The sequence below is a fragment of the Microcaecilia unicolor genome, chromosome 6 (genome assembly GCF_901765095.1).
Source record: "Microcaecilia unicolor chromosome 6, aMicUni1.1, whole genome shotgun sequence".
Lineage (NCBI taxonomy): Eukaryota > Metazoa > Chordata > Amphibia > Gymnophiona > Siphonopidae > Microcaecilia > Microcaecilia unicolor.
In genome coordinates, this window is record NC_044036.1 from 302800911 (window position 1) to 302828565 (window position 27655).

General features: G+C 41.2%; 1 long non-coding RNA gene across 1 annotated transcript; it reads left to right on the forward strand.

The window, feature by feature from the left end:
- On the forward strand, nucleotides 1–27655 carry LOC115472639. Its single transcript, XR_003942529.1, has 3 exons — nucleotides 1–190; nucleotides 5006–5455; nucleotides 27436–27655. It is a non-coding gene; the product is annotated as an uncharacterized LOC115472639 (long non-coding RNA).

The following is a 27655-nucleotide window of genomic DNA, read 5'->3' on the forward strand; positions in this document are numbered from 1 at the left end:
TCTTGTCTGCTGAGCCCCCCAAAACCCACTACCCCCAACTGTTTGCCAGTACAATAGCCCTTATAGGGTGAAGGTGGCGGCCTGGGTCGACCTGTTTGCAGTGCAATGCACCTACCACTACACTACTCCAAGGACCTGCATGCTGCTCTAATGGACCTGAGTATAATATATGAGGCTGGCATACAGGCTGGTAAGTAATGTTTTTAATCACATTTTTGGGGGGTGGGAGGGAATTAGTGACCATTGGGGGAGTAAGGGAAGGTCATCCCCGATTCCCTCCAGTGGTCATCTGGTCATTTAGGGCACTTTTTGTGGCTTATTTTTTAATAAAACAGGTCTACACCAAAATGTCCAACTTATAGTCCTGGATGTTTTTCTTTTGTTCCATTATGGCAGAAAAATGTCCAAGTGTTAGGGATGCCCAGATCCGGCCCTTAACATGCCCCTTGTGATTTGAATGCACATCTGATGGACTTCATAGACAAACATCTAAAAATTGGTTTTGAAAATATCAATTTGGATGTTTTTGTGAGGAAACCATCCAAATGCAGATTTATGTCACTTTTTGGACATTTTTCTCTTTTGAAAATGAAACCCTGTGTCATGTTATTCTATTACTAGGATTCAATTTGCCATCTTTAAGTTTACCTCTGTCATCCTCTTTTGGGTTAATCTACATTTATTTTAACAAAGGCTTTGGGCCCTGTTTACTAAGGTGTGCTAGCATTTTTAGTGTGCGCTAAAAATGCTAGCATGCCTATAACACAACTTAGTAAACAGGGCCCTTTTAATGAAGCGTAGCTTCAGGGAAATCCAGATTAATTTAAAACAACTGTTTACCAGAGCTCGGGTACATAAAACTCTGTTTCCAAGTCTTAGCCTTCTGCTGGAAGCCAAATAACAGGATCTCAAATTATTTTTTAAAAGAAAAATTAAGGGCTTCTTTTACAAAGCTGGTTTGCGATTCCTGCGCGGCAAATGAGAAGAAGCCCATAGGAATTGAATGGGCTTCCTCTTATTTACCATGAAGGAGTCACTAGTGCGGCTTTGTAAGAGAAGCCCTAAGTACTGTAGCTGTTTGTTAATTCACTTGAATACATAGACATAAAGGTGAATAAAAGCACCTTTAAATAAAAGAAAACCTGTCTTTTTTTAACTACCTTTTTTTGATTGGTTAAAAAGTATGGTAGCAGCGGATACATTTTGATATGTGTTTGTTTTTAGTGTGTTATTATTGTGAATGTTTTGCTGTAATTCACCCAGATTTTAAGCAGACTATAAATGATTTAAATAAATAAATAAATAAATAAATAAATAAATGATTAATTGTAACATAATACATTAGTGACTAGCTTTCAAGAGCTCTCTCCCCTTCAACAGGCCAATATAGATTCTTATTTATTTTTTTAATCATGTATTTAGCTCACTCTATCAATAATGTCCAGAACGGGTTACAAAAATTATATACATAATAAAATTACAAGAAATAACAATACAAACAAATAATATGTAGAACAGAATCTCAAACATAGAAACAATATAATATTTTAAAAAATCATAAAATATCATGAATTCCATCCCATACAGTGAACAAAAATGTACCTATACTAATCCAAAAAAAACCCCAAAACAGCCTAACTAAGGCTAAACCAAGAAGGTTATTTCTACGGAATTCTAAAAGGTCATCAGTATTCCTAATATATATCTTATATAAAAATACATAAATTATCTATATATCTAGAGAGAGATCATAGCTTTCTGATGTACTCAATTTGTTCAGAAGAAAGGGTATAATTTACAGCTTGTTTCTTGATCTTTATTTCTACAAAAAAAAAAAAAAAATTGGGGGGGGGGGGGGCTTTTACTAAGGCACGCTAGCAGATTTAGCACACGCTAAATCCGCTACTGTGCCTTAGTAAAAGTATCCCTTTGGAAGGCACATTATTAGAAGTAATTAAAAAAAATAGTCCTTCAGAATGAGGTTAGCAAGGGCTCTAGTTTCTGCCCTGGGCATTACCACTTACTCCTTCCCTCTAAAGCATTTCTTTGTCATGGTGTCATGTTTTACAGACATCTGGGTTTCATTCCCAAGCTGATGCAGCCCATAAAATGAGAAACCAAATCCTGTGGAAAGTCAAAGGCAGGGAATGATTCATCTTGATATAATTTCTTATGAAGTGACAAAGACATTTTGGAGTTTTTACGATTCACCGCATTGGATCAGAATAAAGCTGGGGTAATATGCTAATTAGTTACCTGGTAGGGGTAGAGACCTTGTTAAATAATTTTTTGATAGTAAAGAGTGTCTTACCAAGTGGAATACAGCTAGTGAGATCCCCTTGATAAGAAATTAGTAACACATTGCTACTGCAAATGAAAGATTGAGCTATATGGCTGGGTAGTCTAGTGGTCACAGTCCTGTGCGACTTTCCTTGCTCATTAATTTCTAACTCAGGGGCTGATGCTCACAGCTACCACAAGTGTAAGTGTGTAGTTACTGCTGAGTATACATGCATATTACTGTGCACAGAATGCTTAGAAGGCTCGATCGTGGGTGTTAACATGTGCAGTACAGATGGCCACAAATTTTATTGAAATGCATTAAAATGGATGTTAAGGAGGCCAGTAAGCATTTCTTTGCAATGCACGGATGGAAGCACTGCAGTACATAGAAGGAAATGATGGCCTATAACGCTGAGAAGTTTTCCACTAGGTCAGGGGCAGTGAAGAAGGTTTTGAGGAGAGGATATCTTGTGCTGTTCTAGGCAAAGTATAGAGTAGCTTCAACAGCCAGCTTAAACCATCCCCAAGTAGAAGCTTTACCAGTAGACTCTCAGTTTTTAAGCAAATCGTCTTTATTGTAGTATTCAGAATAAACAAAGAAAATCCTACTTATAGTTCAGTTGCTTATACAGAATTGTTGCCTTCTCCAGAGTCTGCATCTAGCCACTCCAGAAACAAGGAGTTGGCCAGAACCTCAGCCCAGCTGAGAGAAAAAGCTGTAACTCTCAAAGGAAATAAAGGGGAGAAACTTGGGGTAAATAAAAGGGGAATAACTTGCGTATTTGGTAAAAAATCTCGCTAGAATTATAGTAAATTAAGGCGGGATCAGCCCCTAGAACAGCTGCTGATCACAAAAGTATGCAAGGAAGACTGGGCTCTCTCACACTGCCCGCAGGGGTAGAGAGAGAGAGAGAGGGGGGGTGGTCCTAGCTCAGAACCAAGAGCCAATAGGGAAGGCTCACAAGAAGTCAATCACAGGAACTACAAACTATAAAGTGGAGGAGAGGGTGAAGTACTATCTATTACACAGAAAATGCAATAAAATACAATTAATACTCACATTAAGTATACATAATAATGCACCCTGTCTCTATTAATATGGGGGCAGACACTCCCCGACTGGTATCAGTAGATCCCACTATTTAATTATAAACATTCAAAGCATGCAAAAGTCTATTTATATCTGGATCTTAAACTTGGCAACTTCTTACTTGTCTCCAGTTCACTGTTGCTCTGGCAACTTCTCATTTGTAGTCTCATAGGAGCTGAAATGAGAGATGGACAACACAAACAAACAACACAAAGGAAAGAGAAAAGTCACTGAGTCTCTGAGGTGGACAACAGTCCACAGTGTTCATGTCTCCTCATGAGGTAAGAGAAGTACCACTTTGGTGACTGGTCAAATAAAGGTCTTCGATGTCCCTTGATTTGTAGCCTTGTCTTCCAGTTTGCAGACTTTACCATCCTCACTTGGAAATGTTCTAGTGATAAGCCCCATAGACCAATTATTATGCTGTGCTTGGCTGTCTTTCAGCAATATAAGGTTGCCTTCTTATAAATTAGGCTGATTATCCTGCCTTTTATACCGCTATTGCAGAGTAGGAAAGTATTCTCTCTTCCAACATTTCCAAAAGATGCTACCTTTGAAATCTCCAGGTGGAGTAGGAATGGCATTCATTATTTGTGTTAGAAGCATAGCTGGAGTTAAAATTGTTGGTGACTCTGAGTCTGAAGATACCAAGGATCTGGCGTTTGATGGCAGTGACTTCTACAAGAAAGGTTGTTAGAGCTTCATGTGTTCGTTGAAGGTGATCAGTTTCCAAGAGCATGGCATCAAGGATTTGATGACCGACTCCAATCCTCATATGGGAAAATGGGAGCAAATGATTAAAGATCCAGGTACACTTTTGGTCGCATAAGTACCTCTTAATGGCAGAATGGTCTAATTTAGTACAAGTGATGTTCAACTCTCTGCAAGTGCTCACAAAGTTGGTTCCACAATTGGAATTGATCTGCTTAGGTGGACCTCTGATGGAGAAGATTATTTGCAAGGCATTAAAAGTGTCCATTGACTCAATAACTTTAATGTGGACTGCTCAGATGCTCATACATGTAAAAATCACAGCCCAACATTTACTGTTGGATGCTCCACCTCTTGTGCATCGTGTCACAACTGACCAGGGTCCAAATAAGTCTAGACCCACGTAGGTGAATGGTAGTTCAGTACTCAGCCAGTCTACTGGCAAATCTGCCATTCTTTGTTCTTGATGTTTGCCCCATAGTCTATTACATTTGGTGCACTGGTGTATTACAGAGGTAATGCTATGTTTCATTCCCACAATCCATAATCCTATGCCTCTGATAGCTCCCTCTGTGAAATGTCATCCTTTATGTCTAATTTGTGATAATGATGCAGAAGCAAGGTTGATATGTGGCGCCAAGATGATAAGAGGGTTCTTCTTACCTTTCTCTAGTTGTGCCTGGGTGAGGTGGCCGCCGACTCTCAGCAGGCCTTCCTTGTCAATAAAGAGGTTCAACTTTAGAAGTGAGCTACTCTTTGGAAGATTCATGTCTCTACTAATGCACTTCAATTCTTCCACTTACGCTTCTTGTTGTACGCAATGTAAGATGGTCCTCTCTGCTCGACTAATCTAATTTACTGAGAGAGGCTTTGTACAAATATGCCTGTGGTGACAGATGCATTTTTTTTTTTAATTATCAGCTGACTGATGAGATGAAGATGCAGTATGAATAAGGTGTGCTATATCTCTTCTGAGTATTATCCAACTTGAGAAACAAGAAAAACACTAAGCTCCCAAGTTGCTTTCAGTCACAGCGTTAGTAGCAAGAACAGTCATCTCTGGATGGATCTCTGCATCACAGTCAGGAACTATAAGTTCAAAAGAATTCTCCATTACTGGAAGTGTGTGGTCAGGTTTTAGAAGAAAGTTTGGTCCTGATAACATGATTTCCATTTAGAACATTTGCTGGATATCTGCTGTTATGGTGATAGGAGCCTTGATTCACTTCAGAAATAACCCTGCTAGACTGTTGATGATATCAGCCCCAGAAAGCTGCACATTGTTGAGTGAGATTCCTTGAAACTGAGCACTGGAATTGAACACAATCTTGATCTGGCCTAGTTTTTGTGAATGGTACATGCCAAAGGCAGGTAAGTACCAACATTCTTTGTTGTCTTTTAATGATGGAGCTGGCTCTGCATGGCCATTATCCAGCATGTTCTGCATGAATGTTGTAAAGTGCTGTTTTCTCTCTGTTTTCCTTCTCAGAGTCTGTTGTAATGATGTGAGATGAGAGAGAGAGAGAGAGAGAGAGAGCTTGCTCTCTGTTGTTAGATAGCCATGTTCTGGGTATCCAGAATGGTAGCGGAGCCACCCAGCTGTTGGACTTATCCTTGTAGAATTCCTTATCCATAATTCTCATACTGGAAGAGTTTGTTTGTCATCATTGCTTAATCACAGGATGTTTTACTGGGTCCTCTAATGGCAGGCTAAAAAGTAAATATTAGACAATAGAAAGGCACATAGCTTCAAACCAACAGGGTAACTGGGAGACTGTTCTTAATTATATAGTAACACTCCTTTTTATTGGGCTCTTCAATAATGTATAAGTATATTCAAAAGTAGGGATAAGAACACGGTAAGGCAAAGTCAATAAAAACAAAGTGAAGTAGTAACAAAAAGAATGAAAAAGTCTCTTGGTGTAACCCCGAGGGGTTAAAATTAAAGTAAAGGTTTACCTGGGCTGGGTGTTAGGTCCGGGCAGGTCGGCGTCCTTGCGGGAAGGGCAGGACTCATGGAGGGAGCGTCTGGTGATCAGAGTTCGGTGGTGCAGAGCAGAAGAAGAGGAAGTGTAGCCGTGGTTGCCAGTGGTGTTGGTGGTCACCATGGAGGTGGAATCGGCTGCAGGGGCTGATCTGGGCAAGAGTGGAGGTTTCCTGTTTCAGGCATAGCTGCATGGCTGAACGACACTGATGCTATGTGCCACTGACGTTTTTCAGCCTGCACATGTGCAGAAGTGCGGCAGGCCGGAGGCCTTTGTAGAGGAGTGCTGGAGCAATATTGGCCCTGCCCGCCTACATTGGAGAGCAGGGAGAAGAGAGGAAATGGCTCATGATGGTGCAGGTGGACAGGGGTTGGTTCGGGCAAGGTGTTGGAGTGGCGGTGAAGTTCAGGATTGGGGCTGCTAGATGTGCCGGAGAGCTGAGTGTGTGAAGAGAGCATGAGCTTGAAGTGCCAGCTCATGGGCAGAGCCATGCAGTGGGTGTGTGCTCAAAATAAGAATGAGAAAAAAATAGAGCCACGGACAAGAGAAGGAAAAGGCATGGAAAAGAAAATAAACGTATAAAAGTCTGCTAAATATTTTAAAATTGGAAAATGATTAATGTATTGTAATGTTGCATGATTGTTGAATTGGGCTGCTGTAGTAGGAATTTCAAGGCTCTAGGCTCGAGACCGAGAGCTTGAAGAGAGTTCTAGACTGTCTGGTTTGGCAGTTGTGGTGGTGAGTAAATGCTGAATGGATCTGTGTTGAAGTTATCAGGACAGAAAAGTTAAAAATTGATTTTAAAACAGAGAAAAGTGTGTTAGAAAATAAGAAAAAATTGTGGATGTGTTTTATGCTGAGATAGTTAACTCTAGGAGTCACGTGGTTTCATTTTTGGCTCCAGGCAAAGTGAACTTGAGATTGAGTTGGAAAATCAAATTGAATATTTAAAAGCCATTTGAGTTGAAACAACTTAGATACATTGAAGTATTTGTTGTTTGGGAGAGAAATATAAAAGAAATTGGTGTGGCAGTAATTTTGTATGACACATCACAGAATGAAAAACAACTGGATGAGGATATTCCATGCGAACTGTAAATACTGTTAATAGACAGGAGTTTGCTGTGTGAGATGAAGGATAATACTCCTCAGAAAGAAATTTAGATTAACTTTACGTTAATTAATTTTGAGCACATTACAGTTTTATACTGTTAACTTTCAGAAGGAATTTAGCACAAAGAATCAAATTCTAGGAATAAATGCATTGTTGAATAAATTAATGTTGTGGAGGAGAAATTTTCTAAATAAAAAGTAACTCAGAAGCAAGTATGTTATATTCAGATTTAATCAACAATACTGTTTTCCTTTTACAGGATAAAAATTAAAAAATTTCCAGTGAGATCTCAATACAGTTTACACAGATAAGTATAACCTGCATAACATTCTTCTACCACTAAGATGAACTTACAACATTTATTCAACAATGTGTTTATTCCTAGAATTTGATTCTTTGTGCTACATTTGTGCTTTTCAGGTCCACCATCTCCTCTGTTCAGGTAAGTATTTATTTATTTTTCCTTAACTTTATATTTATCTTATCTCAGTTATCTTGTTTCTTGCGATGTAGAATAAAAAAAATCTTAGCTGGATTTCACACTTTCTTGTATATCTTCTTTTCTTTGTCTTTCTTTACGTTGGGGTACTTTACTTTTAATGGATGAGCAGGAATCAGGTCAAGTAATACCGACTACCCTATCTGTAAAATCTCAAAGAAGTAAAACCTATTCCCTAACTATATTTTATTCAGTCAAAGAGTATATTTTAGTCTATTATTATATCCTTATATTTTTTCTAGCTATCCCAAGAGAAATTATAATTCATAAACCCTAAGCTAGCCTACCCTTATTGAGTTTCCCAGGAGAACTTTCAATCTCACAACTTGTAAACTTTTTATAAACCAAATCTGCTAAGCCAATTCTTTTCTTGGCCAGCTTTATGTTTATAGACCAGACTTCTGGCATTAATTAAAGTTACCAGAGAGTTAACAGTATAAAACTGTTATGTGCTCAAAATTAATTAATTTAAAGTTAATTAATCTAAATTTCTGTCTGAGGCATATTGGGGTCCTTTTACAAAGGCACACTGAAAAATGGCTTGCGGTAGTGTAGGTGCAGGTTTTGGGAGCATGCAGACCCATTTCTCAGCGCGCCTGCAAAAAATGCCTCTTTTTTTTTTTTGCCAAAAATGGATGTGTGGAAAATTCAAAATTGCTGTGTGTCCATTTTGGGTCTGAGACCTTACTGCTAGCCATAGATTTAGTGGTAAAGAATTTGGGTGGTAATGACCTACGCTCTTCAGATGCCACTTGGCGCACATCCGCTATGTGCACAAGAAAAGTGAAAATATTTTTCAGACACGTGTAGTGGATGTGCGCCAAAATTGAAATTACTGCACGGGCCATGCAGTAATCAGGCGGTAACTCAAATTTGGCGCATTGGGTGTGCATAGGTGCCTACTCGGCTTAGTAAAAGGGGCCAATTATTCTTTATCTCACACAGCAAACTGCTATTAACAGTGTTTACGGTTCACATAGAATCTCCTCATCCAATTTTTTTTCCACACAGTGATGTGTCATACAAAATTACTGCCTCACCAATTTCTTTTATATTTCTCTCCCATACAATAAATACTTTAATATATCTACGTTGTTTCAACTCAAATGGCTTTTAAATATTCAATTTGCTTTTCCAACTCAATCTCACATTCACTCAGCCTGGAGCCAAAAATGAAACCATGTGACTCCTAGAGTTTACTATCTCTGCACAAAACACATCCACACTTTTTTTTCTTATTTTCTAACACAATTTTTTCTGTCTTAAAATACATTTTTAACTTTTCTGGCCAGACAACTTCAACATAGATCCATTTAGCACTTACTCACCACCCCAACTGTCAAAAGTAGGGATAAGAACACAGTAAGGCAAAGTCAATAAAAATAAAGTGAAGTAGTTACAAAAAGAATAAAAAAATCTGTTCCTCTGGCCAGTACTCCAAACTCATGCATCTTTCACACCTCCTTGCAGACTCTCTACTACTACTACTACTACTTAACATTTCTAGAGCGCTACCAGGGTTACGCAACGCTGTACAAAATAAACAAAGAAGGACGGTCCCTGCTCAAAGGAGCTTACAATCTAAAGAACGAAATGTCAAGTTGAGGTGGGTGTAGCCTAGTGGTTAGTGCAGTGGACTTTGGTTCTGGGGAACTGGGATTGATTCCCACTGCAGCTCCTTGTGACTCTGAGTAAAGCCACTTACTCCTCCATTGCCCCAGGTAAATCGCTTTGGATAAAAGCGGTATATCGAGTCCCATTCCCCTTCCCTTGCAGCCTCTCCTGTACAGCTGGCTTAATCCTCCTTGATGTTATTCAGTAACCCCCCTCCTTTACTACTAATTTCTATAGCACTACTAGATGTATGCAGCACTGTACACATTATATGCAGGTACTTTCTCTGTCCCTAGAGAGCTTACAGTCTAAGTTTTTTTTGTACCTGGGGCAATGGAGGGTTAAGTGACTCACCCAAGGTTACAAGCAGCTGCAGTAGGAACCCAGAACTGTACTAATCCACCTCTGAAAACCCATCATTTAAGAAAACCTATCGTTTAATATTCTTACTAAATTCCTTCCTTCTTCTCTCTACTTCTTCCCCTAATTAATCTCTGCACAACAATAATTGTACCTGACATCCAGGATTAACTGTGTATAACAAAACTATGTAAGCCACTTTGAGCCTGCAAATAGGTGGGATAAGGTGGGATACAAATGCAATAAATAATAATAATAATAATAATTGAACCCAAGTCACCAGGATCAAAGCCTGCTGCACTAACCATTAGCATGTGGTTAGTGTGTAAGCCCTTACCCCCTTACTGCCTACATAATGGGTGGTGCTGTGGGCTCACGTGATAATAGCCATACACTAATAGGAAAATTTGTGCATGGCCATTAATTGGGAAAAATTGAAAAACCAGCCATTTTATCCCAGTGGTAAAAATGGCCTTAGCGCATAGGAATGACCCATATTGGGATGTGCTAACTCCACTTTTTACTATAGTTTAGTAAAAGGACTCCTAGGTGATTTACCCTATGTGTGATGGTGGGATTGAAACCCTAGTCTTTGCAGTTCACTGCCTGCTGCTCCTCCATTCTAGCTTGTACCAGAGAAATGGAGTGTGAAGTGATTTTCCAAAAGGCCAGAAGGAGTGACAATTGGCTTCAAACCCTGGTCTTTTTGGTTCACTGCTTGCTGTTCTAACAACTAGGCTGCTCCTCCATGCTAGCTTGTCCTAGAGAAATGGAGTGTGAAGTGAATTGGCCAAGGCCACAAGGAGTATCTGTAGGACATCAACGCTGCTTCGCAGCCTGCTGCTCTAACTACTAGGTTTCTGTTTCACAGTTAATTTTACATTGTATCGCACTATTAAAATTACTGGCCTCGTCTTAATTTTTCTGCTATGGCCTCATCTTCTTCAAATCCCCCTGGTACCTGCCAGTTATCTAATGGTCCAACTATGTCCATCGCCTAGAATATTGGCCTCAGGGGCTATATTTTTCTTTCTTTTGTTAATACCCAGAATCATTCTGTCTCAGCAATAATTGCAGACCATTGAGAAACCCAGCTTGGTTTATGGCATGTCTTTCTACATCAGCTCTGTGTTCCCTGCTGTTGAATATCCTTTTCAACATTCAGAAACCCATATAAATGGAATGCATACTCCCTCTACTCCAGTAACTGGGACAGGAGCACATACTCGTGCCTAGTTTTATTTATTTATTTATTTATTTGTTTATACAGGACTTAGAGCCCGCAAATACCAATACAGTGGGCCTTAATAATAAACACACAATGGGAAATCCTTTTTGAATAAGCCCAAGTCTGAGGTTATCTGCTGCCAGATCTCTTTCATTAATTCAGACACACTCCAATGAGGGTACCCGAGATGAAGCCAATCATAAATGAATACAGCTGCCAAGTTATCCATTTCAAGGAGAAGACTTCTTGACCAGTCCTGGTTTTGAACTTACATCCCAAAGCAGTGTGGGATTTGTAGTCCCAGATTCTACTGGTCCCATAATGCATCAGGATCCAGGACTGGCCTAAAATATCCAACAGAGTAACTTAGTAGCTCTGAATGAATTATTGTATTAAAGATAGTTCTAATACAGCCAGAAGACATAACCCAAACTGTGGGTACTACTAGATTCTGAGTTTGAAGCTGATTCAGGTTAGGCATCACAACCTTGAACCATTTCCAATTGCACAGTTGCACCATTGGCTTAAAACACTTTAAGCATATATGTGAGTTAGTTGTATGCATCATTACTTTGGAACAGTGCAGCTGATGTAAACCAAGACCAGTCTATGAAAGCAGAATCACATGAAGAACTGGTGTTTCAACAAGGATTGTGTTAATATTCTGTGCTAAATGAACAGTGATGTCAAATGATCCAAACTACAGAGACAGGAATGAGCTTTGTAATTCAAATGTAGCACAAGGATTGATTTAAAAAAGATTTTCTCTATTTTGTGTCTCTGGGAAAAATGTGTTATAGCTGAAAGCCCAAGTGAGCATTGACTAAAAACTGTCATAAAAACAGTATTTGGCTATGAAATGTCATTACCTAAGCTGAAGTGGACTAAGAGGAAGCTTAATGTTGTCAGGGAAAAAACATCTCACTAGGGGGTAGAATAGAAACAACACCACCTTAGCTTGAGACCAGCAATGAGAACTTACTCAAGCCTTTTCCATGTACAAAGTCTTCTGTAGAGAGGAAGTCAATAATGCAGCCTATAGAATAATATCCAGCCTCCATCTGTCAAAACATATTCTGTTAGGTCCCTTTTGAATCTAAGAGATCTGTGCAGTACCTTGCAAAATGCATAAAGTATTTTTCCACTTTATATATATGTAATCTGTTAATCTCATCTCACACAAACTTTCTACAGACCAGAACCTAACAATAACTGATACTAAATGGACAGAAACACCCTGGACTGACCACTACAAACTAAACGTATCCCTACATTGGCGGAAGAAGGGTTTACAACGAATACAAGAACTCACATCCTACAGCACAAGAGGTCAAGTAGACACGAAAACATTCTGGCAACTGATACACAATAACGAATGGACAGCACAAACAGACTCCATATACTACCTCATAGAATAGGATAAAATATGCAAAAGCATACTAGATGAAATTGCACCCTTACGAACAAGAACCTCACGCAAGAATAACTCGACACCATGGTTCAACAATGAAGTGAAAAAGCTAAAAACACAATCCAGGAAACTCGAACGAGCATGGAGTAAAACAAAAGATGAACATACACTCAACATATGGAAACAAATACAAAGAAAATACAAATACGCAATAAGACAGACCAAAAGATCATACTATAAAACCAAAATAGGGACAGATTACAAAGACATGAAGAAATTATACCAACTCGTGAACAAACTCCTAGGCACCAACTTGGTCACTGCCACAAATACAGACATGAATGATCAAAAACAGCGAAGATGACGCAAAAAACATAAAAAGTGGAAAAAATGAAAACTAAGAATTAAATGAAAAACAGAAAGAAAGGGAATGAGAAATTGAAAAAAATCCACACAAGATAAGAAAAAAAACTGGGAACAAGATAAAAACCAAAATATAAAAATCAGAAAAAGACGACACAAGAAAAATAAAAAATGAATCAATTTATTAAGGTGATTTGACTCGACACAGCTGTGTTTCGGCCCAACTGGCCTGCGTCAGGAGTCTGTTACACCATGTATATATTGTGTGGCAATATCAGTCCTTGAAGAATAATGAATTGTGTGGCAATATCAGTCCTTGAAGAATATTGAATTTAAACACACCTTTATTCGATAAACACTCTACCTTTAAAAAGGCTGTGTGTACGGTCTGGTAAAAATCGTTGTGGAATACTCTGGTGCTGGGAATATATATATATCTCATTGGAGAACAGCTGCAAAGCTACTAGGCGTTCGCTGACAAATACAGACATCCCATCTGCAGATAAACTTGCAAAGTATTTCAGTGAAAAAATTGTAAACCTACGCAACACGCTACCTCAGAACAACACTGACATTGAAAACTTCCTTAATGAGTTGGACCCAATCATTGAAGAATACCCAGCAGACCAGACCTGGTTAAACTTTGCCCTCCTTATCGTTGAAACAGTTACCCAGGCGATTAGTAGGTTTTCCAACACTCACTGTAAACTATATACCTGTCCCAGCTACCTAATGAAATCTGCCCCTGACCGCATCATAGCAGACCTCACATCCCACCTAAATTACATGCTTCAGCAAGGTCTCTGCCCCAAGGAAAATGGCAATATCCCCCAATACCAAAAGATACCAAGAAAAAAAACAAATGAAATCACTAACTACCGTCCAGTAGCATCTATCCCGTTGGCGGTCAAACTGATGGAAAGCATGGTAACCAAACAATTTACAGATTATATAAACAAATTCTCAATATTACACGAATCACAGTCAGGTTATCACCCCCTCCATAGCACTGAAACAGTATTACTCACTCTTCTAGCCAAATTCAAGCAGGAAATAGCAACAGGCAAAAACATCCTTCTCCTCCAATTCGACATGTCTAGTGCATTCGACATGGTAAACCATAATGTATTAATAAGATTACTAGATAAGTTCGGGATTGGTAGAAACATACTTAGTTGGATCAAGGGCTTCCTAACCACAAGAACATATCAAGTAAAATCAAATTCAAACATATCACCACCGTGGAAAGCAGACTGTGGAGTACCATAAGGATCACCGCTATCACTGATCCTATTCAACTTAATGAAAGTTTTTCTTTACTCAGCGCATAGTTAGACTCTGGAACTCATTGCCGGAGAAGGTAGTGACGGAAGCTGGCCTTGCTGAGTTTAAAGGGGGTCTGGATAGATTCCTGAAGGAAACGTACATTGATCGTTATTAAATTTTGGGTTTTTGTCAGGTTCTTGGGGCCTGGATTGGCCGCTGTCGGAGACAGAGTGCTGGGCTTGATGGACCTTGGGTCTTTTCCCAGCGTGGTGGTGCTTATGTGCTTATGATGACCCCACTTGCCAAGTCCTTATCCAACCAAGGCCTTAACCCTTTCATATATGCAGACGATGTCACAATATACATTCCTTACAAAACCAAACTGACAGAAATCACCAACGAAATCAAGCTCAGCTTGAACATCATGGACTCATGGGCAAATGCATTTCAACTAAAACTCAGTAAAGAAAAAACACATTGTCTCATCCTCTCATTCCAACACTGCGCGGACAACCCCACAAGTATCAACACCCCAGATCACACCCTTCCTATTTCAGACAGCCTGAAAATCCTCAGCGTTACAATGGACCGTAACTTAACACTAGAAAGCCAAGTGGCATCCACAACAAAGAAAATGTTCCATTCAATGTGGAAACTCAAACGCGTGAAACAATTTTTCCCGAGGGAAACATTTTGCAACCTGATACAATCAATGGTACTAAGCCATGTAGACTACTGCAATAAAATTTATGCGGGATGTAAAGAACAAACCTTAAAGAAACTTCAGACCGCTCAAAACACGGCAGCTAGGCTTATATTTGGAAAAACACGATTTGAAAGCGCAAAATCCCTCCGCGAAAAACTATACTGGCTCCCAATCAAAGAACGCGCCTTCAAAATCTGCATCCTGGTTCACAAAATCATCTACAGTGAAGCTCCAAGATACATGACAGACATGATCGACTTACCAATTAGAAACACATCCGAATCAACACGAACATCTAAATCTGCACTACCCAAGCTGGAAAGGCTTAAATACAAATCAACTTACACATCCAGTTTTTCCTACATAAGCACACAACTGTGGAACGCATTACCAAAAGCATTGAAAATGACGTATGACCACCTAAACTTCTAGAAATCACTAAAAACTAACCTGTTTAAAAAGGCATACCCTACCGATCCAACTTAAATGCCTGATCTCTGCAACACAACCAAACTAAAGCACATAATGGACATAACACAACTCTTCCGTTCTACGATTCCCTAATGTGGCTGTGCCACATCAACTTTATCTTACCACAACATCACTTTGTATTTGTTCACACCAGAGTCTGCAAACGCCTCTCCGGTACTATGTAAGCCACAAATAAGTGGGAAAATGTGGGATACAAATGTAACAAATCTCTCTATATAAAACGCACCTCCAACGTTCTATGAAGCCTCTCTTAGCCAAAAGTGAAGGGGGTGAGATCGCATTGTGTCTGCCCCGCCCACGCGTCAAACGTGATGACGTCGAGGGCGGAGCAATGACACTCAACCAATCGCATCGCTCGGCAGCGAAGCGTCAGGGAAGGAGGCGGCGCTCTCGACGTCTAGCCTTCCCTTCGCTGTGTTCCGCCTTCTTCTGACGTCAAGGATGACGTCAAAAGAAGGCGGAACACAGCGAAGGGAAACCTAGACGTCGGGACCGCCGCCTCCTTCCCTGACGCTTCGCTGCCGGAACCGCCATGGAGGTAAATTTTAAAAGAAGAAAAAAAAAAAAAAAGGGATGCATGGATGCGAAGGGGGGGAGGAGAAGAGGGCGGGCCAGGCTGGGACATGGGAGAGAGAGGAGCATGGATGCGAGGGGGGGTCATGGAAGGGAGAGAGGGGACTTGCTGGAAAAGGATGAATGGAGGCGGCAGGGGACAGAGGAGCATGGATGGGCATGGATTGGGAGGGCAGGGCTCTGGGAGAGGGGAATTGCTGGATAGGGATGAATGGAGGGGACAGATGGGCATGGATGGATATGGATTGCAGGGCAGGCCTCAGGCAGAGAGGGGAAATGCTGGATAGGGATGAATGGAGGGGGCAGGTGACAGAGTAACATGGATGGCCATGGATTGGGAGGGCAGGGCTCAGGGAAAGGGGAATTGCTGGATAGGGATGAATGAAGGGGACAGATGGGCATGGATGGATATGGATTGCAGGGCAGGCCTCAGGCAGAGAGGGGAAATGCTGGAAAGGGATGAATGGAGGGGCAGGGGACAGAGGAGCATGGATTGCAGGGCAGGCCTCAGGCAGAGAGGGGAAATGCTGGATAGGGATGAATGGAGGGGGCAGGTGACAGAGTAACATGGATGGCCATGGATTGGGATGGCAGGGCTCAGGGAAAGGGGAATTGCTGGATAGGGATGAATGGAGGGGACAGATGGGCATGGATGGATATGGATTGCAGGGCAGGCCTCAGGCAGAGAGGGGAAATGCTGGAAAGGGATGAATGGAGGGGGCAGGGGACAGAGTAACATGGATGGCCATGGATTGGGAGGGCAGGGCTCAGGGAAAGGGGAATTGCTGGATAGGGATGAATGAAGGGGACAGATGGGCATGGATGAATATGGATTGCAGGGCAGGCCTCAGGCAGAGAGGGGAAATGCTGGAAAGGGATGAATGGAGGGGGTAGGTGACAGAGTAACATGGATGGCCATGGATTGGGACGGCAGGGCTCAGGGAAAGGGGAATTGCTGGATAGGGATGAATGGAGGGGACAGATGGGCATGGATGGATATGGATTGCAGGGCAGGCCTCAGGCAGAGAGGGGAAATGTTGGAAAGGGATGAATGGAGGGGGCAGGGGACAGAGGAGCATGGATGGCCACACACACACACTCTCTATCACACTGTGTCTCACATACACACTTGCACACACTCTCATTCTCACACACACACTCTCTCAGAAACACACTCACACCCAGACTCACTCTCTCTCTCACACACTCACACTTTCACTCTGACTCTCAAACAGTCACTCTCACATACACTCTCCCAAACATACACACTCCGAGGAAAACCTTGCTAGCGCCCGTTTCATTTGTGTCAGAAACGGGCCTTTTTTTACTAGTAAATAAATAAATTTGTCATGGGAAATACCTTGAGGGCCATTTTTGATAAAACCTGTAATTCCAATTTTGGATGTTTTGCTAGAAACATACAAAAATTGAGTGGTGCACATAGCCATTTTGGAACCTGAAAAAGCCTCTCTTTTTGGATCAAAAATTGCCTTTTTCCTGGACGTTTTGTGCTCAGTGTGTGTTTCTTTTAGAACCATTTTGGAAAGTAAAGCATCCAAGAGAAAAATGTCCAAAAACCAGCCACTGGAATATCTGGGGGCCTTCATTCTTAGTAGACTAGCCACTCAGACATCCCTGGGGCAGCCTAGGGGGCACTGCATTAGACTTCACATAAAAGATCCCAGATACACATATCACCATAACCCCCTTATATTGTATGGTGAGCCCTCCAGGAGCAGAAAAATACCTGTTGTACCTCACTGTACAGTACTACATTAACTCTCAAGCTTGCAGTTGTCACTTATATGTAGGTACAATAGGTATTTTGATTATTTTGGAGGGCTCACACGTTCCACCACAAGTGTATCAGTGAGGGTGGGATATGGGCCTGAGTCCCCTTCTCTACAATCCACTGAACTGACACTAGGCTACTCCTGACACCTGCTTGCTGCTCTAATAGGAATGGTCATAATATATGAAGCTGTCGTTGAGCCTGGTATATACTGTTTTAGGGGATTGGGAGGCGGTCAGTAATCTCTGGGGGAGTAGGAGGTTTCTGATCTGAATCCCTCCAGTGGTAATTGAGGGCACTTTTTAGTGGTGATTGAAACAGTTCTAGCCTAAACATCTTCATTTTGGCCCTAAATGTTTTCATTTGATTCCATTACTGCAGAAAAATGTCTATTTTTTGGGGCCACCCATGTCCCCGCCCAGGTCTCACCCAAAACACCCACCCCCCATCATGCCCCCTTGAAATTTGAAAATGAGCCCCTAAAGGACTCTGGGTAGTATATACTTTCTGGACCGAAAGAAAAAAAAAGGCAAAGATCTGCCACAGAAATGGCAAATCAAAAGAAAAAAAGCAGATCAAAAAAGACAAAAAAATAGAACAGGAGGGTAACAGAAGAAGTGGTTTATTACAAGTTACCCGACGTGGCTGCCAGTCAACATAGCATTGTGAAGTTTGCTGAGTAAGCTTGGGAAGCACTTATGTAAGGTGGTTGTATGACTACTTTTAGGGGTTCACTTTGCTTTTTACCCCTATTAGTTTTTTTTACCCCTGACGCAGCCTGAGGGCGAAACGTGGCCACGTCGGGTAACTTGTAATAAACCACTTCTTCTGTTACCCTCCTGTTCTATTTTTTTGTCTTTTTTGATCTGCTTTTTTTCTTTTGTTATACTTTCTGGACCTAAATCACGTTTATACACCTATATGTATTATATGTTATTTTATTAAAGTAAATTTTGTAAACCATCTTGAACAAGCATCAGTATTAACACTGGCGGTATATATAAACGTTTTAAGGGCCCTTTTACTGAGGTGTGCTGAAAAGTGGCCTGCGCTGGTGTAGGCACTTGTTAAGCATGCACGGAGGTCATTTTTTCAGCGCACCTGGAAAAAAGGCATTCTTTTTTTTTTTTGTGGCCAAATTAAAACTAGTGCGCATCCATTTTTGGTCTGATACCTTACCACCGCCCATTGACTTAGCAGTAAGGTCTCACACGCTAACTGGGTGGTAAGCAGCCAGCGTGTGTAAACTGCCGGTTACCGCTGGGTAAGCGCCTTGCGGTAGATATTTTCTACGGTGTGTTTTGGACGCGTGTAAAAAATGGAATTACCGCCCGGGGCACATTGTAGCCAGGCAGTAGTTCCATTTTGGCAGGCATTGGACATGTGTAGGTGCCTACATGCCCTAGTAGAGTGGAGGAGTGGCCTAGTGGTTAGGGTGGTGGACTTTGGTCCTGAGGAATTGAGTTCAATTCCCACTTCAGGCACAGGCAGCTCCTTGTGACTCTGGGCAAGTCACTTAACCCTCCATTGCCTGCCGCATTGAGCCTGCCATGAGTGGGAAAGCATGGGGTACAAATGTAACAAAATAAAATAGTAAAATGGCCTCTTAGTGTTAAACAATTTTTATTAAAGGATGAACAACTTGAACAGTTCAATTTTATTTTACACAGTACTTAATTTCCCCTCCCAACCAGTTCACCCCAACCCCAAACTCCTGGCACACATCAAATCCCCTCCCCCCCCCAAATAATTAACAACCCAGGAAAAGGTCTTGTTTCTTATAACCTCACCCTGTCAAAGTCTACCCACCTCAACCCCCCCATCTCCATTGCACACAATTACCACCAGCCACTCCAACCCCCTATCTTATCGAGGACCAAAGAATATCTCCATGACAAGAGAGGAACAGTCACAGGAGCGACCCATTGCACAAGCTTTACACATTCACTGTTAAACTCTGTACTCTAGGGGGAAGAGATTGTAAATATGGTTCCTATATCAGCAAAAATATGTTTCAGAGTGTTAAGGAGGCATCTCTAGTTTCTCGCGTTATGAGAAGGTACAAGCTATTCCTTCATTCCGATTATTAAGGACATGTGTTACCCACCCAAGATTGAAGTATATATTTCTTTACCACTAATATAGCTTTCTATACTAAGAGTTTGGCCCTCCTTTTATGAATACCCGGTTTCTCTATACCAGAGGTTTCAAACTAGTCCTCAGGGCACACCTGGCCAGTCAGGGATTTCAGGATATCTCCATTAAATTCAATAGTGATATGAAAACCCCGACTGGCTGGCTGTGCCCCAAAGACTGGGTTGAAAACCTCAGCTCTATACTATTAACAAAAAGGCTTCAGGATTTAGTGGGATTTGGTGTCATACCAAACCACCCAAGAGCCTCCCACAAACTCACAATAGTGGAGCACAGTGGCGTAGCCACAGGTGGGCCTGGGTGGGCCGGGGCCCACCCACTTTGTACTTATGCCCACCCAAAATTGTGACACTCTTGCTGTGGTTGGTGGGGATCCCCAAACCTTGCCAGCTGAAGATTTTCTCTCCTTGGGCAGCCAGCGTTCTTCCAAATGTCAGCCAGCAGCACTTGCCTTGAGCTGACGCTGAGACCGGCCCTTCTGCACATGCTCAGTTTTCGCACATGCAAAAGCACTGAGCATGCACGGCCTGCCGGCAACAGCATCAGTTTGAGGCAATTGCTGCCGGGTTTGAGGATCCCCGCCAGCTCAAGTATTTAATATTTGGGGTTTGTGGGCAGGGAGGAGTGGAGAGAGGAGCAAACTGGAGGGTGGCTGGGGGGGGGGGGCGAATTCCATGCCCACCAATCTTGGGTTCAGGCCCACTCAAAATTAGCCATCTGGCTACGCCCCTGGTGAAGCAACCCCAAAATGCATCAGTTTATAAAAGGTTGATAAAGATAAATGTAGAGGTGGGGATGCTGGGTTGCAGCAGTCCCATAATATTGAGCTCCTGATTCTCAGGGACTCCAGCAAGCAAGAGGATTTCAAAAAGGAGAGGAGAGTTGGGTTACCACAGAGCAGTGGTCTTCAACTTGCAGGCCATAGGCCGCATACAGCCTTGGCAGTCCAGAATTGTCTCACCTGAAAGATGCGACACTGTAGGGAGGTGGGTAGAGAAAAGGCCCCGTGAAGCTCCTCTGGGTCACACGTACCTGCATGCCATGCATGGTGCTCACATTGATGCATGTGTGTCAATATGAGGCACATGCTACCCAACGGAGTTTTGTGGGGCCTTTTCTCTACCCACCTCCTGCTGCTGCATCCTTCAAGTGAGCCAATTCAATGCCATTAGCCACATAAGACGTAATTTTATAAACCTTTTGTGTGTAAAATGATGATTTGAAGTCGTGCCTAAAAGTACATGTAGTGCAGTAGGCGTGTACTAGTAGGGTAGGAATGCTCCATCAAGGAGTTTGAGTAGAATGTGGGTGGTATCATGAGCAGGGATATATGTTAGCAACCATTTGCTCAGATTTAATGAGCCATGGAAAGGTGCTTCATCTCCAGCTAATATCAAACCCTTCGGATTGACTGCAGCAAGTTGAACCCCCTCCATTTCCAGTTAGGCAAAGGTCCAATTATGACCCATTCAGCTGGAAACATTAGTGATTGTGAACCTCATGAGATTTTAAGATCTGTAAGTATCTCATTATGATATCTGTTTAGTGAGTTACTCAGGAGTTTCATTTATGGGTTTTGCAACTGTTAATAAGCAAAAATAAAATGAGTTTTTAAAAAAAATATCCCTATAGAATCAAAATTAGTATTTAAAATTACATATCTAATCCTAAAATCTTTTGGTGCCCCCCCCCCCCGAGCTTTCTCGTGTCCACGTTTTGCTGCCCTTTACATGAAAAAGATTGGAGACCACCGCTGCAGAGTCTTAAAACGAGGAGTCCTTTTACTAAGTTGCGCTGAAAAATGGCCTGCAGTAGTGAAGGCGCGGGTTTTGGGCGCACGCAGAATCATTTATCAGCCCACCTGTAAACAAGGCCTTCTTTAAAATTTTGCCAAAAATGGACGTGCAGCAAAATGAAAATTGCTGCATGTCCATTTTGGGTCTTGAGACCTTACCGCTAGCCGTTGACCTAGCGGTAAAGTCTCAGAAGGTAACCAGGTGGTAATGACCAACGTGCACCAAATGCCACTCGCGGCAAAAAAGAAACATTATTTTTCGGCTGTGCGGATCAGACACGTGGAAAAAATAAAATTACCACAAGAGCCACACGGTAGCCATGCAGTAACTCCATTTTGGCGTGTGTTGGGTGTGTGTAGATGCTTACGTGGCTTAGTAAAAGGGCCCCTGAAAGAGGAAAGGTTTCTGCATGCATTTTATTTTTAGTCTTAGTATTTTTATTGATTTGAAAACAATATTACAGTGAATAAGTCAATACATCAGCAAACAAATTACAAAAAGTGTGAAGGAGGGGAAGAGTTAAAAAAAAAAAAAGATGGGGGAGGGCAAAATGAAAAGCTTCTCTTCAGGCATCTGTAAGGTAAGCCAAGAAAAAAGACCACTTCTCCTTATAAGAAACATATCGACATGACCTTTTAGCTAGAAATACTTCGTATTTATAAGTCTGAAATACTAAATTCCACCAGTCCTGATGCGTGGCTTGACTCAGAGTCTTCCAGTTCCCCAAAAAAACTTTCAAAGCTAAACTAAGCAGAGTATTCACAAGTAAGCAGTCATTGTAGCTTAACAGAGAACGGAAACACTGGTCTCTGAGCAACACATTTAAGACTTAGGGGTGTTTTACTAAGGTGTGCTGAAAAATGGCCTGCAGTAGTGTAGGTGTGGGTTTTGGGCATGCGCAGAATCGTTTCTCAGTGTACCTGTAAAAAAAAAGGCCTTTTAAAATTTTTGCCGAAAATGGACGTGCATTGAGTGCGCATAGGCGCCTATGCGGCTAACTAAAAGGGCCCCTAAAAGTCTTCATCACCATTCATTTCAATATCCTGTACATCTGGGTGTAACATGCAAGTTAACTTCAGCGCTGAACCTCTTTATGCATTGTGCGTCCAATAGCTTGCGTGTACACCTTGCAGTAACTGCATGCTTCTGCTGCCAGTAGCTTTCTGCATCAGCCCCAGAGTCGGAAATGATTGCAGTATGTGTTGTAAGCAAGTCCTGCAGAAGATGTGACGAGCTCAGTGTTCTTCAATGCAAGGCCCAGGGCCAATGGTGGCCCCCACAGACTTCTGGGGTGGCCCCTATTGTCTCTCTGTTTTTTTTTTTCCTGCTACTCTACCTGTCTACCCAGACTCAGGACAGCAAGGGAAAACTGGATGGAGGAAAGAGCCGCATGCTTGAAGGACAAGGCAGTTCTCGGTGGACAAAAGAGAATGCATTTGGAAATGCTCACAATCTTGAAGATACCCCCCCAATGAAGTCTGAAGGTACGCTGGTTGGGATAGATGTCATTGACACACACTGGTCAGCAGTGTTGTGGCCACACATTGAAATGTATTTGGTGGCTCTCCATCAGCTCATTAGAATCCAGAGTGGTCCTAGCTTAAAATTTAATGAAGACCACTGGACTAGCTAGTAAGTTGCTTCTTACATTAAAGGCTTGTGAGAAAAATAAGGCTGTCACCTGCTTCCTGAAGTAGAGATACCGGGTGCTCCTCATGTATCTTAATTAGGAATGTCCATTTTTATAACACTTCGTTTTATTATATGTCATGCTCCAGCATAAAGCTAATATACAATGTCAAGTGCTAATTAAGGACTTAGCATAGCCCTGCTGATGGTCGGTATGGAAGAAGTAGTAAAAGAAATATTAAAAACATATTTTTGCAAATGTAGTTCTAGTAGAAGATGCTAGCATGCCTGTGTTATTTATAGAAGCGGGTTGCCCTACTGTATCTCTTTAATAGGCTTCCAAGACAACTTTGATTGTATACATACCATCAGTCTCCAGTACTCAGCTGTCTAAACTGTGTACAGAGCCAGGCAGTGCCTAGACTTCTCAGAATGACTTTCCTTCTTTCATGTTTCCACAGTACAGAGTGCAGCAGATTAAAGTTACTTCTGTAATTAAGTAAAAATGGAGTGCCCTGTTAGCTCACAAAAATTAAACAGCTTTGAAGCCAACCTCCCTTCTTTTAAACAAGATAGTTTGCAAATGTAGTTTTAAATGAAAAAGGGAGATAATTAAATGCTTAAAAATAAATAAAGTTACAAATACTTAAGAATGCAGGCTTTATGAGCTACCACTGTCTGAGGAAGAGAATAGGACTGCTGACTGACTCCTGTTTTTCAGAATATTGATTCAGTTCTGGGTTTTGCCCTTGGCATGTACTTCATACATTCATTTTGATAAAACATGTTAGAACTTAATGTACCCTCATCAACTTAATGCCTATGAAATTAAGTCTGCTAACTGGATCCAGATTCACAGGACAGGGTTGATCCAGTTCTGGGACTTGCAGTCTTGCTTTTTTTTTTTTTTAAGAGTATACAATCCTAATAAATAAATACAACGAAGGAATCAGAACTACAAGTTCCTGCATGCAACAGGACAAACCCAGGACTAGATCAACCCTGTCCTGAGAAACTGGATCAAGTTGGCAGCTTTATATTAAATCAATTTAGTGCACATTAGCAGGGTAATTCTATAACTGGGTACCTGGTGTACATAAGTGGCAAGAAAATTGGCACTTATGCGTGTAATTGCACGCATATCTATAAGATACCACTTAAGTTGCCTTAGCAAGAAAGCATACATGTGGGTGGAGCATGGGAGAGGCATTGGCGTTACATGTGTAACTTACAGAATACTGTAAAAATTGCATGCAGGCATGCCCATTTATGCCTGCTATTCACGTGGTGTAAATGGTCACACCTAAATGTAGTTATGCTAATTTGTGTTTCCACTCATAAGGGGAGATTCTAGAAATGGCGCTCAAAATTCAGCGCTGAAGAAAAATCAGCACTGAATGGTATTCTATAATGGGCATTTCAGGATCGGCATTTCAGAATCGTGCATAGCGCTGGGATCCACTTTGGGCATGAGGAGTTACACTAACTGAAACCAGGTGTAAATCTTGGCACGCTAGTTGGGCATTGATCCCCCAAATTCTATAATACTGCGTGCATTTTAAGGGAATGTTCCAACCCGCCCTTGGCTATGCCCCTTTGCAGATCTGGGTTGAAACATGAAGGCACTATTCTATAAATAGGCACATAAGTATGTTTTTGCACAAATGTGCCATTTCTGCCCCATTTCGGTGTCTTGCATTCATTGGAATGTTTTTCCAGTAGCACCCAAACAAAAAAAACAGCACCACGGGCCTTTAAAAATGGAACACAGTTCTTTAATGAATGAGCCTTGACAAAAAGACCCGACACGGGCCGTGTTTCGGTGACTAGCACCTGCGTCAGGGGTCACAGTGATGACGTGGAAAACTTGGGGAATAACTCGAATATATTCCTCTACAATATATTATTCCTTACCCCACGTCTCATGTAGTAAAAGCTACAAAGCACCAAGGCACTTTCACTTTCTGTATCAGAGACATGAGACGTGGGGTAAGGAATAATATATTGTAGAGGAATATATTCGAGTTATTCCCCAAGTTTTCCACGTCATCACTGTGGCCCCTGACGCAGGTGCTAATCACCGAAACACGGCCCGTGTCGGGTCTTTTTGTCAAGGCTCATTCATTAAAGAACTGTGTTCCATTTTTAAAGGCCCGTGGTGCTGGTTTTTTTTTTGGACTTTAGTTTGTACTTTGTTCCCTCTCTTTTGTTATTTCCAGTAGCACCCAACATTCGGCGCCAAATACAGAACTTCCTCAATATTCTATAATGTTATCTTGGCAAATAGATACTGTGATAGAATTTGCCAAAATATAATCCTATCACACCTATCAAAATTTATTACGTGAAAAGGATCCTCAGACGGCCCGATGAATATAAATGTCTCATTAACTCAAAAATGACCAAAATCTTCATCGATCCATCAAAAATATGTTTTGCTGATTTACATCCACCTAATCTACTTGTATAATTTATATTTCATCTTTCACCTAGGAGAAGAGGCCAAATATTTGGAAATAAGTAAGATAAGTAGAAATGCTGATATCTATTTAAAGCGAAAGATGAAATATGTTATTTAGGGGTCCTTTTACTAAGCTGTGTAAATGTCTACGTGCGACAAAATAGAGTTACTGCCCAACTACCGCATGGCTCTTGTGGTAATTTCATTTTTGGCACATGTCCACTATGCGCAGCTGAAAAAGAATTTTTATTTTCTGGTGCACATAACAGACGCGTGCCAAGTGACATTTGGCATGCGTAGGTCATTACCACCTGGTTACGACGTGAGTCTTTACCGCTAGGTCAATGGCTGGCGGTAAGGTCTTCGAAGGCCTTTTTCACAGGCGCGCTGAAAAATGGATTGGCGCACGCCCAAAACCTGCGCCTACACTACCACTGGCCACTTTTTACCGTGGCTTAGTAAAAGGACCCCATAGTAAATTAGGTGGATATAAATCATATTTTTGATGGATCCATTAAGATTGTGGCCATTTTATAGTTAATGAGACATTTAAACTCATTGGACCATCTGAGGATCCTTTCACATAATGGTGTGATAGGATTATACTTTGGTTATTGGATTACATCTATCCCTTACTAAACCATATTGACACTATTGTTAATAGGCTTGTAGCATATATTAGCAATGGAATTTGTGGCATCAGCACTCCTAACTAGAGGCACCAAATTATAGAACTGCCCCCTAGATCTTTAAATCTTTTTTCAAGGTCATAACATTTGCCGGAGAAGAATCACTAACATTCTTTTGAAATAAACCCAACGCTAAACAGATGAATAACACTCAACGCCTGGCTAGTGACTATCCCTTGAAGGTTTAGATGTGAAGAAAGAGAGAGTGTTTGACTCAGGCAGGTAATAATATAAGGACACATTTACAATATATGGGATCTTACAAAATAGACATATTAAATTTGTTCTTAATTTTGTTCTTTTGATTGTAGAGGATAATATCTTGAAGCAGCGATTAGTGAAACATGTCTTTCACATTGAAAACCAAGTTATTTTAGAAAATAAAGAAAACTAGATATGTATTTGGTAGAATAAAAATAAAAATAATGAAGAAGTAGGCAAGTCATGGGAAAAGTAATATCCAGGTGAAAAAAGTCACCATTAAGATCTTTCTATCAATAAATAAGAAATAACATTGAACAAAATGTGTTCTAATGAAAGCTCATCCCTGGAAAATTTTCTAAGTCTCAAAAGAGGTTGAATCAGCTCCTTCATATATGGGTGACTAGCTTTCGACTGCTGTAATCTGTTCTTCAGTTTGATGCAAAACCTGAAGCAATGTGGTAGTGATGCTTTTCCATAAAAGTATATGGTATAATAGTGACAAGAAAGAAAAGACCTGAACTTTCTGGAACTGGGGATTTTTATAGAAGAGGTAATTGCTGTTTACTGAAGGAAATGGATATTGACAGAAGAAAGGGAGGAGAGACGGCATAATGACAGACTGAATGGTCATCATCTGATAAGCTAATAGTTGTTCCTTGAACATCTTATCTTTAGCAGGGGTGCTGAGTACCAGGAAAAAATAGATTAACAATGAAGGAGGCATTGGAGCCCATTTGAATGTTAAAGGAACATTACAGCCATTGTGCAGTAGGACAGCACCAGGACAGGAGGGACAATTAGATGCCAGAAGAGATAAGCAACCCATCCTGGGCTTTGAATTATGACCTTTTTTGTGAGGAAGATTTCCAACACTGTTGAACACATACAGTTCTTTCAAAGCCTGTGGAAGTGGGGAGGGATTTCTAAACATGCATGCAGCCATTTTGGTATTTGTGTGCAAAGATCAAGGCGCATCTTTCTTTATTTGTCTAATCTACAACCTCTTGTCTTTCAGGAGCGGTTTCTGGTTAAAAGCAGGACTTCAGGTGGTGACAGTGATGTAATTAGCAACTGGCTATTGTTCTAGAGTGCTCACCTGTCTATCAGGAGAAGATTTTGATCTCCAAGAGACTGAATTTTTAAAACAGCATTTGTTAAATTGCTCTTCTCCAATTTTTAGTTGAGCATTTTACAAAAAGACCGATCTGACGAAGAAGGGCAACCTTGGAAAGCTA